The following is a 17,551-nucleotide window of genomic DNA, read 5'->3' on the forward strand; positions in this document are numbered from 1 at the left end:
AATTAATGTATTCATTTATTTATTTTCTGTCCCTAATACTTTATTGGTCATCTCCAGGTCTGTGTGCAGCTGGGTGGGTTTGGGGGAGGGTGTCACTATTCACCAGCTCCCAGTTGGAGGCATGAGAAGGCCTTGGCCTAGCTCTCCAGGGTCCCAGACTGTACAGTTTACAGGGGAAGATCTGGCCTTTCCTGGGTCAACACAGGGCACCCATGTAGGGGCACAAGCTCACAATCCATCAGCCAGCCTAGTTGTGTTTGGAGAAATATTCCTTGCTGTCATTCACGCTGGGCTTGATCATGTCACTGCCAGGCTTCCAGCCAGCAGAACAAATTTCCGGGCGCTCATCTGTGTACTGAAAGGCCTGGACCAGCCGCAGGGCCTCATCCACAAAGTGTCCCACAGGCCAATCATTAACAGCGATCTGGGGAAGGACATCCTTGCCATGGATGATAAAGAGGTCCCTGCAGGCCAGGCGTGGTGGCTCACAGATGTAATTCCAGCACTTTGGGTGGCCGAGGCAGGCAGATCACCTGAGGTCAGGAGTTCGAGACCAGCCTGACTGACGTGAAGAAACCCCGTCTCTACTAAAAATACAAACATTAGCCAGGCGTGGTCGCGCACTCCTGTAATCCCAGGTACTCGGGAGGCTGAGGCAGGAGAATCACTTGAACCGGAGAGGCGAAGGTTGCAGTGAGCCGAGATTGCATCATTGCACTCCAGCCTGGGCCACTCCATCTCAAAAAAAAAAAAAAAAGCCCCTGCAGACAATGCCCTCGTCTGTTTTCAACATGCCGTAATTCTCAGACAACTTCAGGTCATGTCAGCAAGCAGAGGGGTGTCCAGGGACTCAAAGCCTCCCTCCTTCCGGAGGATGTTGATCCAAGCCAGGTGGGTGAACTGAGCCCACCGAGGTCCCCAGCACTTTGCAGCTTTCGGAAGCCCTCAGCATGGTCGCTGAATGCGATGATCTCTGTGGGAGCACATGAAAGCGAAGTCCAAGGCTCAGTGGCTCACACCTGTAGTCCCAGCACTTTGGGAGGCTGAGGCTGGCAAATCACCTGAGGTCAGGAGTTCAAGACTGACCTGGCCAACATGGTGAAATCCCATCTCTACTAAAAATACAAAATTAGCAGGGCAGGGTGGCACGTGCTTGTAGTCCCAGCTACTTGGGAGGCTGAGGCAACAGAATCGCTTGAACCGAAGAGGCAGAGGTTGCAGTTAGCTGAGATCAAGCCACTGCACCCCAGCTTGGACAACAGAGCTAGACTCTGTTTAAAAAAAAAAAAAGTGAAGTCCAGAGGATGGAAAAAGAGGACCACGTGCTTCCCTCTGTAGTCCAACAGCTTTACCTCACTGTAGGTGCCATCCACCACGGCAGTGGCCTTGAAGTCAGGGGTGAGCTTTCCAATGTGCATGTTACCGGAGGCCATGACTGAAAGCTCCATGGGCAAAGGCCAGATGCAGGATAACCGGATGCGTGGACCCGTGCTCTCAGTGCCCTGGGCACCCTGTATCTATTTACCCGGCCACTCTGCCTGTGAAAGACATGAGCAGAATTCTCTTCAGTCATGCAGAGGAGACAAGAGGCCTGTTCCTCTTGTTCTCTGGCCTGAGCCTGCTTCTTTATTTTCTTCTTATTTTTTATTATTTTTATTTTTTAGAGATGATCTCACTCTGCTGCCCAGTCTCAAGTTCAGTGGCATGATCATGGCTCACTGCAGCCTCTAACTCCTGGCTCAAGCGATCCTCCCATCAGCCTCTGGAGTAGCTGGGACTATAGGCGCACACTACCATGCCTGGCTAATTATCATTATTTTTTAAATTTCTTCTAGAAACAAGGTCTTGCTCTGTTGCCCAGGCTGCTCTTGAACTCCTGGACTCAAGTGATCCTCCCACCTCAACCTCCCAAAGTACTGAAATTACAAGTGTGAGCCACTGTGCCCAATCTGGCCTGAGCTTGCTTCTTTAGCCCAACTCTCCACCCTTGGGCCACAACATGAGAACTCCCCATAGGGACAAGTCCTCAGTGCGCTTGCTTTGACTGGCACTCTCTACTGTGCACAGGGCCTCGCCCTGCCTGGCACCCACTTCCAGAGCCCACCTAACCTCTGAGTCCTGCGGCTGCCGCTCTGCCTGCACCTGGGATCCGCCCACGCGGCTCGGCTGGGGCTGCCTTGCTCCCTCTTTAGCCACACATCCACACTTGGTTTCCACCTGGGTTTCTTCTGTGTCCACTCTGAGGAATAATTCAGCCTGATTCCTGATTCCGTGCAACCTGAGACCCTGCTTGGGTTCTGGATCCTGTGACCCTAGCTCTCAGCAGATCTGTCCTGTCCTATTTTTTTTTGTTTGTTTGTTTTGTTTTGTTTTTTTTTAGACAGAGTTTTGCTCTGTCGCCCAGGCTGGAGTGCAGCGTCATGATCTCTGCTCACTGCAACCTCTGCCTCCCTGGTTCAAGCGATTCTCCTGCCTTAGCCTCCCAAGTAGCTAGGATTACAGGCACACGCCACCATGCCCAGCCAATTTTTGTATTTTTAGTGGAGACGGGGGTTTCACCATGTTGGCCAGGCTGGTCTCGAACTCCTGACCTCAAGTGATCCACCTGCCTCAGGCTCCCAAAGTGCTGGGATTACAGGTGTGAGCCACCATGCCCTGTCCTCTTAAAATGGTTCTGCCTGCTGACTTGATGTTAGAATCTAGCTCAGAGAGGATTTTTTTTTAAAGAAGAAGCAGCCGCTATCAGTCTAGAGGCCCTACTTCCATAAACCCAGACCCTCTCCTTGAAATCCTGTTATCAAAAGCCCCAAGCCAATTCTGAAGGCAGGAGTCCATGTGCAGCCGGGCAGCCAGCACCCTCTCCATGGGCTTTCTCTTCTCAGGGGAGGCAGCGATTGGGGTGCACTTTCTGCACTTTTATTCTGGCTCAGCAGGTGAGTCCCCAATAGAGTCTGGGCCAGAGTCCTTAAAGAGAGCTGTGGCATCTGAGAAAACAGAATTCAAACTCACTTCTGGATCTCTCTGTGATGCCAGATGCCCTGCTGGCTCCTGGGAGCACACACTCACTCAATGACCTAAATGCTCTGGGACCCTCTTGCAAGACGGGCCATGTGAATGGAGCCATCCTGCCAGCTGGTGGCCTCCAAGATGGCACACAAAGCTGCCTCCCTGTGACTTCTTAAAGTCTGACCTTCGGCCAGAGGACATAAAGTATCAAATCTGTGTTTGTTTGCTGGTCTGCCGTGACAAAACACCACCAACTGAATGGCTGAAAGCCACAGAAGTCTATTGTCTCCTGGTTCTGGAGCTCAGGAGTCCAAAATCAAGGTGTTGGCAGGGTTGTCCTCCCTCTGAAGCCTGCAGAGGAAAACCCTTCCTTGACTCAGCCTAACTTCTGGTGGTTTGCTGGCCATGTTTGGCATTCCTTGGCTTCTGACAGGTCCCTCCCACCTTCTGTTGTCACATGGCGTTCTCCCCTGTCTTGTGGGCCAGACTCTGCCCATGAACAAAATATTTTAACACACACTGGTTGGTTTTTAACAGACAAAAATCAGAAAAGTATGCACAAAAATCTGGATTTCCATAGGCCTCTGTAACTGTGACCACAGCTTAGGCTTTGCTGGGGAGCAGGTAACAGTCTTATCACCAGCATGAGTGTACATGGGTTTGTTGTATCTTTTTCCAAGAATAAGCACAGAAGAAGAGTGGAGGGAATAGCTTCTGTGCATGTGAGGTGGGATGTGAGAGTGGGGACAGAGGGAGAAAGACAAAATGCCCACAGGCAGGCTGGACGCGGTGGCTCATGCCCGTAATCTCAGCACTTTGGGAGGCTGAGGTGGGTGGATCAAAGCCTGGCCAACATGGTAAAACCCTGACTCTACTAAAAATACAAAAATTAGCTGGTCATGGTGGTGCCCGCCTGTCATCCCGGCTACCCGGGAGCCTGAGGCAGGAGAATTGCTTGAACCTGGGAGGTGGAGGTTACAGTGAGCCAAGATCACACCACTGCACTCCAGCCTGGGCAACAGAGCAAGACTCCATCTGAAAAAAAAAAAAAAAAAAAACATTATCCAGAGGCAGGAGCTGGTGGCAAACAATGCCCTGGGTGGTTTGGGGCAGGATAGCTCTGTGTGAGGAGCTGGAGGCCCCACACTCATCCCCCTATGGCCCTGGCCCCAGGTTATGTTCCTGAAATTCACGTCAACTCTCCTCACCTGCCGAGGCGGGCAGATCATTTGAGGTCAGGAGTTTGAGACCAGCCTGGCCAACATGGCAAAACCCTGTCTCTACTAAAAATACAAAAATTAGCCAGGTGCGGTGGCACGCACCTATAATCCCAGCTAGTCAGGAGGCTGACCCAGGAGAATCACTTGAACCCGGGAGGTGGAGGTTGCAGTGAGCTGACATCGCGCCATTGCACTCCAGCCTGTGCAACAGAGCAAGACTCCATCTCAAAAAAAAAAAAAAAAAAAAAAAGACAGGAGTTTATTATTTATTTATTTACTTTTAGAGACGGGTGTCCCCCTGTCACTCATCCTGGAGTGCTGTGGTACAATCATAGCTCACTGCAGCCTCAAACTCCTGGGCTCAAGCGATCATCCCACCTCTGCCTCCCAAGTAGCTGGCACTATAGGCATGTGCCCCTGCACCCGGCTAATTTTCTTATTTTTTGTAGAAATGGGGAACTGGCTATGTTGCCTAGGCTGGTCTCGAGTGTCAAGACAAGTTTATTTATTTATTTATTTTTAAATTTTTTAAAACAGACACAGGGTCTTCTTATGTTGCCCAGGCTGGTCTTGAACTCCTGACCTCAAGCGATCCTCCTGCCTTGGCCTTCCAAAGTGCTGAGATTATAGGCATGAGCCACCACACTCAGCAAGACATGAATTTATTAAGAAATATTGACAGGCGCAGTGTCTCATGCCTGTAATCCTAGCACTTTGGGAGGCCGAGGCGGGTGGATTGCCTGAGCTCAGGAGTTCAAGTCCAGCCTAGGCAACTCGGTGAAACCCCATCTCTACTAAAATACAAAAAATTAGCTGGGCATGGCAGCGTGTGCCTGTAATCTCAGCTACTTGAAAGGCTGAGACAGGAGAATCGCTTGAACCTGAGAGACGGGGGCTGCAGTGAGCCGAGATTGTGCCATTGCACTCCAGCCTGGGTGACAGAGCAAGACTCCATCTCAAAAAACAAAAAAAAAGAAAAAGAAAAAGAAAATAAAAAAAGAAATATCTACAGCTGCAGGACTCGTTGGGAGACCTGAAGAGGGAGACTCTAGGCTGTGCTTCCACACAGGTTCCTAAGTGCACTCAGAAATAGCCACCAAGGGAATGACAGCCACTACCAAAACCAGGGACCGCTGTGCCAGATGGCCACTGCCCCAGCCGTCAGCGGCAGGCCAGCCTGCACTCCACAACCAACACCTGCAAAACGCAGGCGTCTCACGCTGCCTCCCTCCACTCAGTTCCAAATCAACGAGGGACAAAGGTCCAGGTGATAGGTGAAACCTACCCCCCAAATCCATCCCTTAGTGGTGAGAGATGCTGGGAATGGAAGTGATTTTAAATCCTCTGTTGGGAAAGTGGCTTTACCTTATGTGGAGCTATTCAATAGAATTTTATGCAGTGTGGTGGCTCATGCCTGTAATCCCAGCACTTTGGGAGGCTAGGGTGAGACAATTGCTTGAGGCCAGGAGTTCAAGACCAGCCTGGGCAATATAGTGAGATTCTGTCTCTACAAAACACAAAAACATTAGCGGGGTGTGGTGTTGCATGCCTGTAGTCCTAGCTACTCAAGAGGCTGAAGTGGGAGGATCACTTGAGCCCAGGAGTTCAAGGCTGCAATGAGCTATGATTTCACCACTACACTCCAGCCTGGACTACGTATGCATATTACTTTGATAAAAAGAATTTTAAAAGCTGGGTGTAGTGGCTCACGCCTGTAATCCCAGCACTTTGGGAGGCCAAGGAGGGCGGATCGCTTGAGGTCAGGAGTTCGAGACCAGCCTGGCCAACATAGTGAAACCCCGTCTCTACTAAAAATATAAAAATTAGCCAGGCATGGTGGTGCACACCTGTAATCCCCACTACTCAGGAGGCTGAGGCAGGAGAATTGCCTGAATCTGGGAGGTGGAGGTTGCAGTGAGCCGAGATTGCACCACTGCACTCCAGCCTGGGTGACAAGAGCAAAACTCCGTCTCAAAAAAAGAAAAAAGTATAAAAAAGAAAAAGGTTTTGTGGGCCGGGCGTGGTGGCTCACGCCTGTAATCGCAGCACTTTGAGAGGCCAAGGCAGGCAGATCACGAGGTCAGGAGTTCGAGACCAGCCTGGCCAATATGGTGAAACCCCATCTCTACTAAAAATACAAAAAGTTAGCCGAGCGTGGTGGCGGGTGCCTGTAGTCCCAGCTACTCGGGAGGCTGAGGCAGGAGAATTGCTTGAACCCAGGAGGCAGAGGTTGCAGTGAGCTGAGATGGCACCACTGCACTCCAGCCTGGGTGACAGAGTGAGACTCTGACTCAAAAAAAAAAAAAAAAAAAAGGTTTTGTGGTCTTTAAATAGAGCCAACTTCTAGCATTATCAAGCAATAGGATGCATTGCCATTTTCATGAGGGGTAGGCGGAACATTCTCGGAAGCTTTGGTTTTCCTCTTACTCCTTTATTCTAAGGGCTGCAGAGAAGCCACCTCGCTTGCCGCACCTAAGTAGAGGGTAGGCAGGGAGCTATGTCTTTAATTAGGAAAGAAAGGCCCTTGGAAAGCTGTTGCCTTCTTCCCCAGGGCCTTCTTACAAGCTCACACCCCTCACTTCCCCTTTCCCAAGGGCCCTGAAGATCCAGATCTGTATCAACGTTTGAAACTTGATGATCCTAACAGCAGTCCTCTGAAATTGCACTGAGTCTTTGGTCAGAGAGCTGGCTGAGATTCCCCCCAGGGAGAGGTGGCCATGAAGGAAGGCAGAAGTTGCATACACCCAGTGGCATGTTTATAGCAGTTTTGCAGCTAAAAAAAATTATATATATATAAATATAGATAGATAGGTAGATACACACACACACATATATATGCATATATATATATATATATATATATTTTTTTTTTTTTTTTTTAAACAGCCTGCCTAATCTAAAGCTTTGTGTTTGGTGTGAGAACCTCTGTGATGAACCAGCCCTGGAGAGCAAAGGAACAGAACGGGGGTAGGAAGAAAGGACCGTTTGTCACAGAGAGCTCTAAAGGGCAGCATCAGCCCAGCAGGGGTCTGTGTTACCTTTGAAAATGGACACAGTGGAGTGAACTGGTCACAGGCAGCCGGGGCTCCCTTGGGCATGTCTGGCTTCCATGTCAGCTGGATGGCAGATCACGGAACACAAAGTGGAAGCCCAGAAGGAACTGCAAGGATTTTTTTTTTTTTGAGATGGACTCTCGCTCTGTCACCCAGGCTGGAGTGCAGTCGCGCGATCTCAGCTCACTGCAACCTCTATGTCCCAGGTTCAAGCAATTCTCCTGCCTCAGCCTATGGAGTAGCTGGGATTACAGGCACGCGCCACCACACCTGGCTAATTTTTGTCTTTTTAGCAGAGACGGGGTTTCACCATGTTGGCCAGGCTGGTCTCGAATGCCTGACCTCAAGTGATCCACCTACCTTGACCTCCCAAAGTGCTAGGATTACAGGTGTGAGCCACTGTGCTCAGCCAGGAATGCTTTTAATGGAATCTGCAGGGCAAGGGAGAACTTTCCAGAACAACTTTATATTTATTTAACTTTAGAGGTTCACAGTTTTTTGTTTGTTTGTTTGTTTTAATGGTATAAAGATCACTGATCGGCCGGGCGCAGTGGCTCACGCTTGTAATCCCAGCACTTTGGGAGGCCGAGGTGGGCGGATCACCTGAGGTCAGGAGTTCAAGACCAGCCTGGTCCAACATGGTGAAACCCCGTCTCTACTAAAAATACAAAAATTAGCCAGGTGTGGTGACGTGTGCCTGAATCCTAGCTACTGAGGAGGCTGAGGCAAGATAATTGCTTGAACCTGGGAGGCAGAGGTTGCAGTGAGCCAAGATCATGCTATCGCAGTCGAGCCTGGGAGACAAGAGTAAACTCCATCTCAAAAATAAATAAATAAATAAATAAATAAATAAATAAATAAATAAAAATAAAGATCACTGATCAATGGGGACACCATACAGTGTCAAGTCCACATTCACTTTCACTGTCCCAGAGTGGAAAGGCATGAGTTCCTTTTCTCCTCGTTGACTTGCTAACTACCCTCACTCTGGCACTCAGCAGAGAGAGCAGCCCCCACCACACCCCAAATGCACACAGGGCCTGACCCCAGTCCAGTTACTCTTTTATTCACAAATTAGACCCTGGGCACGTTGGTGACTGATGTACGTTGTGTTTTTTTCTGTTGAAATTCACTTTTGGAAATGGATGGTTAGGGAAAAGAGCTTCCATAGTGAAAACATTGCTGCAAATTATAAAAACCACTTTCTGAAGAAAGAAAGAGATTGGGCTGAGTGTGGCATCTCAGCCTATAATCCCAGCACTTTGGGAGGCTGAGGCAGGAGGATCGCTTGAACCCAGGAGTTTGAGACCAGTCTGGGCAATATAGCCAGACTCCCTCTCTACAAATATTTTTTTTTAAATTAGCTGGGCATGGTGGTGCATGCCTGTAGTCCTAGCTACTCGGGAGGCTGAGGCAGGGGATCCCTTGAGCTCAGGAGGTTGAGGCTGCAGTGAACTATGATTGAGCCACTGCACTACAGCCAGGGTGACCACAAGACCCTGTCTCCAAAAATAAATAAATAAATAAAAATAAAAGAAAGAAAAAGAAAATGGCTAAGAGGAGAGGCAGGGGAAGATGCCTCTTTTGGAAATGGGGTGTTGCCATACTGTCCAGGCTGGGTTCAAACTCATGATCCTCCTCCTTCGGCCTCTCGAGTAGCTGGGACTACAGGTGCATGCTGCTGTGTCCAGCCACTGTGCCCCTTTTCCCCAGCTGCCTCGGACTCCAGTGCAGAATGAGCACTGTATCCTGGTGTGATCAGGGACCCAGGTGCCAGGCGGGCAACCGGAGCTCAGAGGCTGTCAGTCAGGCCTGGACTCACTGCACGCACAGCCAGAAAGGGCTCCTGAGAGGCATCAGCAGCTGGCCACTTCCACCACCATCCAGGGAGTGAGGCTGGGAAGGCCTGAGCCCTCAGCCCACATGAGGCTGCCTCTGGGAGTGCCTAGCTGGGCCTGCCTTGGGAAATCGGTCAGGACTGAGGAGAGGGAGAATCTAGAGACCACTCCTGACCCTTGAAAGTGTGTCCTGAGACCACGCTGTGTAGAATCCTTGAAGAAGTAATATCAAGACAAGAATAAAAAAGAAAGGTGGGATGCAGTGGCTCACGCTTGTAATCCCAGCACTTTGGGAGGCCGAGGCAGGGAGATCATGATGTCAGGAGTTCGAGACCAGCCTGGCCAACACAGTATAACCCCGTCTCTACTAAAAATACAAAAATTAGCTGGGCGTGGTGGTGTGTGCCTGGGTCCCAGCTACTCAGGAGGCTGAGTCAGGAGAATCGCTTGAACCCAGGAGGCAGAGGTTGCGGTGAGCCGAGATCGTGCCACTGCCCTCCAGTCTGGGCAACAGAGCGAGAGTCAGTCTAAAAAAATGAAAAAATGAAAAAAAGAGAGCTAAAAGGAAGCTCATTAACACGAGACCTGGGTATAAGCGGGCATCTCCCCTTTCCCTGGGTGTAAGTGGGTCTCTCCTCTTCCTCTGGGTTCTGCGCACTTCATCAGGTTGATGACTCACGGTGGCTGGGTTATGGCAGCAGGGTTCATCCTGGCGAGCTGGACAAGCACAGCTTTGAGGGTTAGACAAGATAAAGAAGGACTGCACCCATGGGTACCTCTAGTGGCTAAGAGGGAAAGGAGAAAACAGAAGCTCCTCCTCAAGCTGATGATGGGCTGGGAGCGGTGGCTCACCTCTGTAATCCTAGCACCTTAGGAGGCCAAGGCAGCAGGATTGCTTGAGGCCATGAGTTCAGGACCTGCCTGGGCAACATAGTAAGACCCCATCTCTATAAAAATAAATTGAATTATTTATTTATTTATTTATTTTGAGACATAGTCTTGCTCTGTCACCCAGGCTGGAGTGCAGTGGCATGATCTCGGCTCACTGCAACCTCTGCCTCCCAGGTTCAGGTGATTTCATGCCTCAGCCTCCTGAGTAGCTGGGATTACAGGCGTGCGCCACCACACCGAGCTAATTGTTGATATTTTTAGTAGAGACAGGGTTTCACCATGTTGGCCTGGCTGGTCTTGAACTCCTGGCCTCAAGTGATCCACCTGCCTCGGCCTCCCAAAGCGCTGGAATTACAGGTGTGAGCCACCCTACCTGGCCTAAACTAAATTTTTTGTTTTTGCTTTTATTTTTTAAGACAGAGTCTCGCTCTGTTGCCCAGGCTGGAGTGCAGTGGTGTGATCTCAGCTCACTGCAACCTCCGCCTCCCGGATTCAAGTGATTCTCGTGCCTCAGCCTCCGAGTAGCTGGGACTACAGGCACGCACCATCACGCCTGGCAGATTTTTGTATTTTTAGTAGAGACGGGGTTTCACTATGTTGGGCAGGCTGGCCTTGAACTCCTGACCTCAGGTGATCCGTCCACCTCGGCCTCCCAAAGTGCTGGGATTACAGACATGAGCCACTGTACCTGGCCTAAACTAAATTTTTAAAAAACCTGATGACTAATTGGAAAAAACAATGTTCCCAGAGACCCTGACCAGAGAAGAGAATTATGTTTATCAAATCTTGAGTCCTCTTCTCTTTTTCCTTACCCCACCTTTCCTTGCCCAGGCTAGTTTATAGACATAGAGTGCCGAAAAAAAATTCGAACTAGATTTTCAAGTCCCCCTGCGTACCCAGCCCTATTTATGCTAATTTTGAAGTGGTTAAATCAATGATTCCCAGCCCTGATTTTAGGACACCCCCAGGCGTCTTGAATTATTCCAAGGGCTATTGTGAAATTCCAAAAATAAAATCGTTTTAATTTCCTGCATTTTAAAATAAGTACACACCTTGTGCTCTCTAAAATCACATGCTTTTGGAGGAGAAAGATTGTGAAATCCTGCGGAAAAACTCATTTGGATGCCAGCAGTTTGGCCACAGCAATCAAAATACCACTTTATATTTGGGTAATGCTCTGTGGCTTTGAGAGCACTTTCTGATAAGTAGATTAGTGAGGACATGTGTGAATCAACACAAAAGATGCTTCTTCTAGCCTGGATGTTGCACTAGAGGTAGGAAACAACCACACAGCCTTCCTTTGGAGCACATACTGGCTCCTCTGGGACATTTCAATTTGTCACCGACTGGTGGAGGGGGAGTCTGGAAGGAGGCTGGTGACACAGGCTTGGGCTGCAGTGGCCCAGTATGGGTGAGGCCAACTGGGTGATGGGGGCATCCGGTCACTGTCAAAGCAAAGGAAGAGGAGGCAGTTCCAGGCTGGCTATCCCCTGAGCCCCAGTGAGTCTCCAAGTCAAAGCCTGAGGCAGCACCACGGGATGGCCGGGTCCCCAACTCCAGAACTTTCCCTGGCTGCCAGATGGGCAGCATTCTTTGCTTTATAGTGAGAAAGTGAGGCCATCAAACCTTATATAATTGATGTCACTGTTGAGGGCCCTGTGACTGCCATGGCTGTTGTCTCCAATGTGTCTTCCCTGTACAGTGTCCCCGGGGTCCTGGGGAGGCCCAGGGGTGAGGACTTTCTCTGGAGCCCTGAGGAAATGGACGTGGGACCTGAGTCAGGGTGTGGGAGAGAACCTGTGAGCTTGCTGAGCTTCCAGTGGAACCAGGGGAGCAAAGAGCAAAATGCCAAGGTATGGAGCATGCCATACTCTAGGTGGCAACTTTTCTTAAAAGCCACTTTAGGCCAGAGCGGCAGTGGACATCTGGAGCCCCAGCACTTTAGGAGGCTGAGGCGGGTGGATCACTTGAGCCCCGAAGTTCAAGACCAGCCTGGCCAACATGGTGACACCCCGTCTCTACTAAAAATACGAAAATTAGCTGGGCGTGGTGGCGGGCTCCTGTAATCCCAGCTACTCGGGAGGCTGAGGCACGAGAATCACTCGAACCTGGGAGGCAGAGGTTGCAGTGAGCCAAGGTTATGCTACTGCACTCCAGCCTGGGCAACAGCGTGAGACCCTGTCTCAAAACAAAAAAAAAAAAAAAAAAAAGGAAAAAAAATCCTTATCTACAAGCCATCAGAAAGGTGGGGACTCCCTTTCCTCCTCACTTGGCTCCCTACAAATAAACACGTTGCTTTCTCCCACTACCCACGTCAATATAAATATCTGGTCTTACCACACCAGGGAGCCAACCCCAGTTCAGTTCTACAACACTACTGCGACTTCTGCCATTTTTGCAGATTAGAGCATGAGCCTCAGGCTGTCAGCAGAGAAGGTAGGAACCTGTTTCTCCGGCTCTGGCTTGGCTCCGTTCTGGGGCCGCTTCCTCCTGCCAGCAGCCCAGGTGAGCAGCCTGAGTTCGGGAGTGGTTTCTTGGCAGTGAACCAGGCACTTGGGGACTGAAGAGAGCAATTTACCTTTTCTAGGTTCTTCCACCTCAAGGGCCTCCCAGCAGCCTAAATAAGTTGCTACTACAAAGTTCCTATAGCACTTTACAGTTTACAAGATGTTTGAGCAAATATCAATTCAGTCCTCCAAACGACATTATGAGGCAATAATCTGATGTTAATGTACCTACTGTGGGTTGGCAGATGCTTCCTTACCTTAGTGATCAGGTTTGCTATTTTGCAGACAAGGAACTGGGAGGTCCAGCAAGTAACAGAGCTGGTGAGCAGCAAGGATGGGACTGAAGTTCAGCTCTGCTTTATTCCGAAGCTCATGCTCCCCACCAACCCAGTGTGCTGCCTCTCTGTATAATTCGCGGAACTCGGTTAGTTCAGACATGCAAGGGTCTGCTCCCATGGGAGGTGGGGTACCTGTATCCATAATAGGTTGATAATTATTTTACTTATTTTATCTTTATTTTTTTTGAGACAGAATCTCAGATTGTCACTCAGGCTAGAGTGCAGTGGCGCTCACTGCAACCTCCACCTCCAGGGTTTAAGCGATTCTCCTGCCTCAGCCTCCTGAGTAACTGGAATTACAGGCACCCACCACCATGCCTGGCTAATATTTTGTATTTTTAGTAGAGACAGGGGTTTCACCATGTTGGCCAGGCTGGTCTTGAACTCCTGATCTCAGGTGATTCGCCTGCCTCGGCCTCCCAAAGTGGTGGGATTACAAGCATGAGCCACTGCGCCCTGCCTGATAATTATTTTAAACCAATACCATGGAAATTGAATATCTAAGAGCAAACTTGGTTTTAAAAAAAATAAACATAGGCCAGATGCGGTGGCTCACACCTGTAATCCCAGCACTTTGGTAGGCCGAGGTGGACAAATGACCTGAGGTCAGGAGTTCAAGACCAGCCTGGCCAACATGGTGAGACCCCCCATCTCTACTAAAAAAAAAAACAAAAAATTAGCCCGGTGTGGTGGCGCATGCCTGTAATCCCAGCTGCTCGGGAGGCTGAGGCAGGAGAATCTCTTGAACCTGGGAGGCGGAGTTTGCAGGGAGCCAAGATTGTGCCACTGCACTCCAGCCTGAGCTGGAAAAGGAACGAAACTCTGTCTCAAAAAAAAGATAGATAAACATAAGACAAAAACCGAGAGAAAATACTTCTAGATACTTCTAGTGGAAATAAAATTTGGAGAGGTTCAGGAAGGCCTCTACTTAACTGAGAATGCTCTTCCCTCCTCTTGCCTCCGGGATCACCTTGCTCAGCACTGCGCCCACCTAGTCTATTTCCACGTGCAGGGCTAAATCAAGCATTGTCCTTGTGCTTTTGATGTCGTGGTGGACAGGATGGCTCAGGGGTCTCAGGACTGAGCAAATGGCTAAGGGTGGAGGAATTACTCAAATGACTGATAAGACCAGCTAGAAAAAGTTAGCAAGGGATATAATTAATGAGGTTTTGGGTATTTGTCCCCAGAAATCTAGTCCAAAGGGCATACTTAGCGTTTAATGAGTGAATTAAAGTTGAAACATAAAACTGCATATTAGGCTGGGCACATTGTCTCAACAAATCTGTAATTCCAGCACTTTGGGAGGCCAAGGCAGGAGGATTGCTTGAGCCCAGGAATTTGAGGCCAGTCTGGGCAAGAGCAAGACCCTGTCCTATTAAAAGAAAAAAAAAAGTTAAGTAGCTGGATGTGGTGGTGTGTGCCTGTAGTCCCAGCTACTGGGGAGGCTGAAGTAGGAGAATCACTTGAGCCCCGGAGATCAAGGCTGCAGTGAGCTAGGATCACACCGCTGCATTCTAGCCTGGGCATTGGAGCAAGACCCTGCCTCAAAAAAATAAAAATCAATTAAAAATCAATAAAAATTAAAAGTAAAAACGCATATTATACCAATAATTAATGTGACTCATGCATGAAATTCACACATAATGTGTATAATGGTAATGTTACCAGAAAGGGGTCCCAATCCAGACTCCAAGCGAGGGTTCCTGGATCCAGCACAAGAAAGAACTCAGGGCAAGTCCATAGAGTAAAGTGAAAGCAAGTCTATTAAGAACGTAAAGGAATAAAAGAATGGCTACTCCATAGGCAGAGCAGCACCAAGGGCTGCTGGTTGCCTTTTTTTTTTTTTTTTTTTTTTTGAGATGGAGTCTCGCTCTTTTGCCCAGGCTGGAGTGCAGTGGCACAATCTCAGCTCACTGCAACCTCCCAGGTTCAAGTGATTCTCCTGTCTCAGTCTCCCAAGTAGCTGGGATTACAGGCGCCCACCACCACACCTGGCTAATTTTTGTATTTTTAGTAGAGATGGGGTTTCACCATGTTGGCCAGGCTGGTCTTGAACTCCTGACCTCAAGTGATCTGCCCGCCTCAGCCTCCCAAAGTGCTGTGATTACAGCACAGTAAGCCACCGCGCCCAGCTGGTTGATCTGCCCACCTTGGCCTCCCAGAGTGCTGGGATTACAGCGTGGTAAGCCACCGATCCCAGCTGGTTGCGTATTTTTATAGTCATTTCTTGATCATATGCTAAACAAGTGATGGATTATTCATGAATTTTCCAGGAAAGGGGTGGGCAATTCCCGGAACTGAGGGCTCCTCCCCTTTTTAGACCATATAAGGTAACTTCCTGACATTGCCATGGCATTTGTAAACTGTCGTGGCACTGGTGGGAGTGTCTTTTTAGCATGCCAATGCATTACAATTAGCATATACTGAGCAGTGAGGACAACCAGAGGTCACTTTCGTTGCCCTCTTGGTTTTGGTGGGTTTTGGCCGGCTTCTTTACCACAGCCTGTTTTATAGCAAGGTCTTTGTGACCCGTATCTTGTGCTGATCTGTCTCATGCTGTGACTTAGAATGCCTACCCTCCTGAGAATGCAGTTCCTAAAATAGGTCTCAGCCTTATTTTACCCAGCCCCTGCTCAAGATGGAGTTGCTCTGGTTCAAACGCCTCTGACAGTAATAAATACAATTTTCCGATCCATAGGTGAAAATCATTTGGCAAATTAATAATAACGATAATCAGCTGGGGAAGGGGAAGAAGCAAATAAATAAATTAATTAAATAATGATTCAGCTGTAGATAACCAACACATAAATCCACATAGACTCTTAGAATTTGGCATAGTTTATTTGTATTTGTGAAAATCATAGCTAAAGCTGTATAAATACATCAAGGTTCACTTTATCATTTTAAGAATTGTCCTATTATGTCTTTGTTTTTTTTGAGACAGCGTCTCGCTCTGTCACCCAGGCTGGGGTGCAGTGGCATGATCTCGGCTCACTGCAACCTCCGCCTCCCTGGTTCAAGTGATTCTCCTGCCTAAGCCTCCTGAGTAGCTGGGATTACAGATGTCTGTCACCATGCCTGGCTAATTTTTTGTATTTTCAGTAGAGACAGGGGTTTCACGATGTTGGCCAGACTGGTCTCGAACTCCTGACTTCGGGTGATCCTCCAGGCTCAGCCTCCCGAAGTGCTGGAATTACAGGTGTGAGCCACAGCACCCGGCCTTATTATGTTATATTTTACTCTCAAAAAATAAGACTATAGTCTTTTGAATAAAAAAACGTATTTCAGAAAAGTATTTCTTTCCTCTTTGAATAGATCATATCTGACTGCGTGCTTTTAATGTATTTCAGTATTATTGCCATGTGAAGTTAGATCTGAATAAAAAAGAACTGTCATTCTCCAAGGTATAATATACAAGACAGAAAATTACTGTCTTTCTGCATTTATACTGACAGACAATTACTAAATGAAAGATCTGGGATTTAGATTTTACTTCATTTTCTGCAGTTGTCATGAAAAGCAAACGTCTATTTTCATTTTGGAAATAGGATACATTTAAAAAATCAGATTAAAAGATGCATGTAGCTGAAACCGTGTGTAGCTTCAAACACTGGAGAATATTCTTAATGTAATGTTTTATTCTTCCTCATTATTAGCTTCCATTATCAGATATGAATGAAAGGAAAGGAAAATTTCTGAAAATTACTTTTTCAGAAATCATGTGGCCAGGCGCAGTGGTTCACGCCTGTAATCCCAGCACTTTGAGAGGCTGAGGCAGGCAGATCACTTAAGACCAAGAGTTTGAGACCAGCCCGGGCACTATAACAAGACCTTGCCTCTACTAAAAAATAAAAGAATTAGCTGGGCATGGTGGTGTGTGCCTGTAGTTCCGGCTACTTGGGAGGCTGAGGTGGGAGGATCGTTTGAGCCCAGGAGGTGGAGGCTACAGTGAGCCATGATTACACAACTGCACTCCAGCCTGGGCAACAGAGCAAGACCCTGTCTCCAACAAACAAGCAAACAAACAAACATAGTCAATGCTACATGAAAAAATTTGGACACTCTTAGTCATCTAAATTAATGGCAATTCCATTTTTCCACTTGCTCAGGTAAAAAATTTTGGAATCATTCTTTTTTTTTTTTTTTTTTTTTTTGAGGCAGAGTCTCATTCTGTTGCCCAGGCTGGAGTGCAATGGTGTGATCTCAGCTCACTGCAACCTCTGCCTCCCGGGTTCAAGCTGTTCTCATATCTCAGCCTCCTGAGTAGCTGGGATGACAGGCGCCTGCCACCACGCCCGGCTATTCTCATGTCTCAGCCTCCTGAGTAGCTGGGATTACAGGCGCCTGCCACCGTGCTCTGCTAATTTTTGTATTTTTAGTAGAGACGGGGTTTCTCCATGTTGGTCAGGTTGGTCTCGAACTCCTGACCTCAGGTGATCCACCCACATCAGCCTCCCAAAGTGCTGGGATTACAGGCGTGAGCCACCACGCCCGGCCTTGGAATCATTTTTTTTTTTTTTTTTTTTTTTTGAGATGGTTGTCACCCAGGCTGGAGTGCAGTGGCACAATCTCTGCTCACTGCAAGCTCCGCCTTCTGGGTTCACACCATTCTCCTGCCTCAGCCTCCCAAGTAGCTGGGACTACAGGCACCCGCCACTACGCCTGGCTAATTTTTTTTGTATTTTTAGTAGAGATGGG

The 17,551-nt window shown here is 48.5% G+C and overlaps 1 pseudogene; it reads right to left on the reverse strand.

The window, feature by feature from the left end:
• Positions 1-247: 247 nt before the first annotated feature.
• Positions 248-1,433, reverse strand: LOC101146911 (peroxiredoxin-2-like; annotated as a pseudogene).
• Between the last annotated feature and the right edge of the window lie 16,118 nt (positions 1,434-17,551).

This window comes from Gorilla gorilla, chromosome 8 (genome assembly GCF_029281585.2).
Source record: "Gorilla gorilla gorilla isolate KB3781 chromosome 8, NHGRI_mGorGor1-v2.1_pri, whole genome shotgun sequence".
Lineage (NCBI taxonomy): Eukaryota > Metazoa > Chordata > Mammalia > Primates > Hominidae > Gorilla > Gorilla gorilla.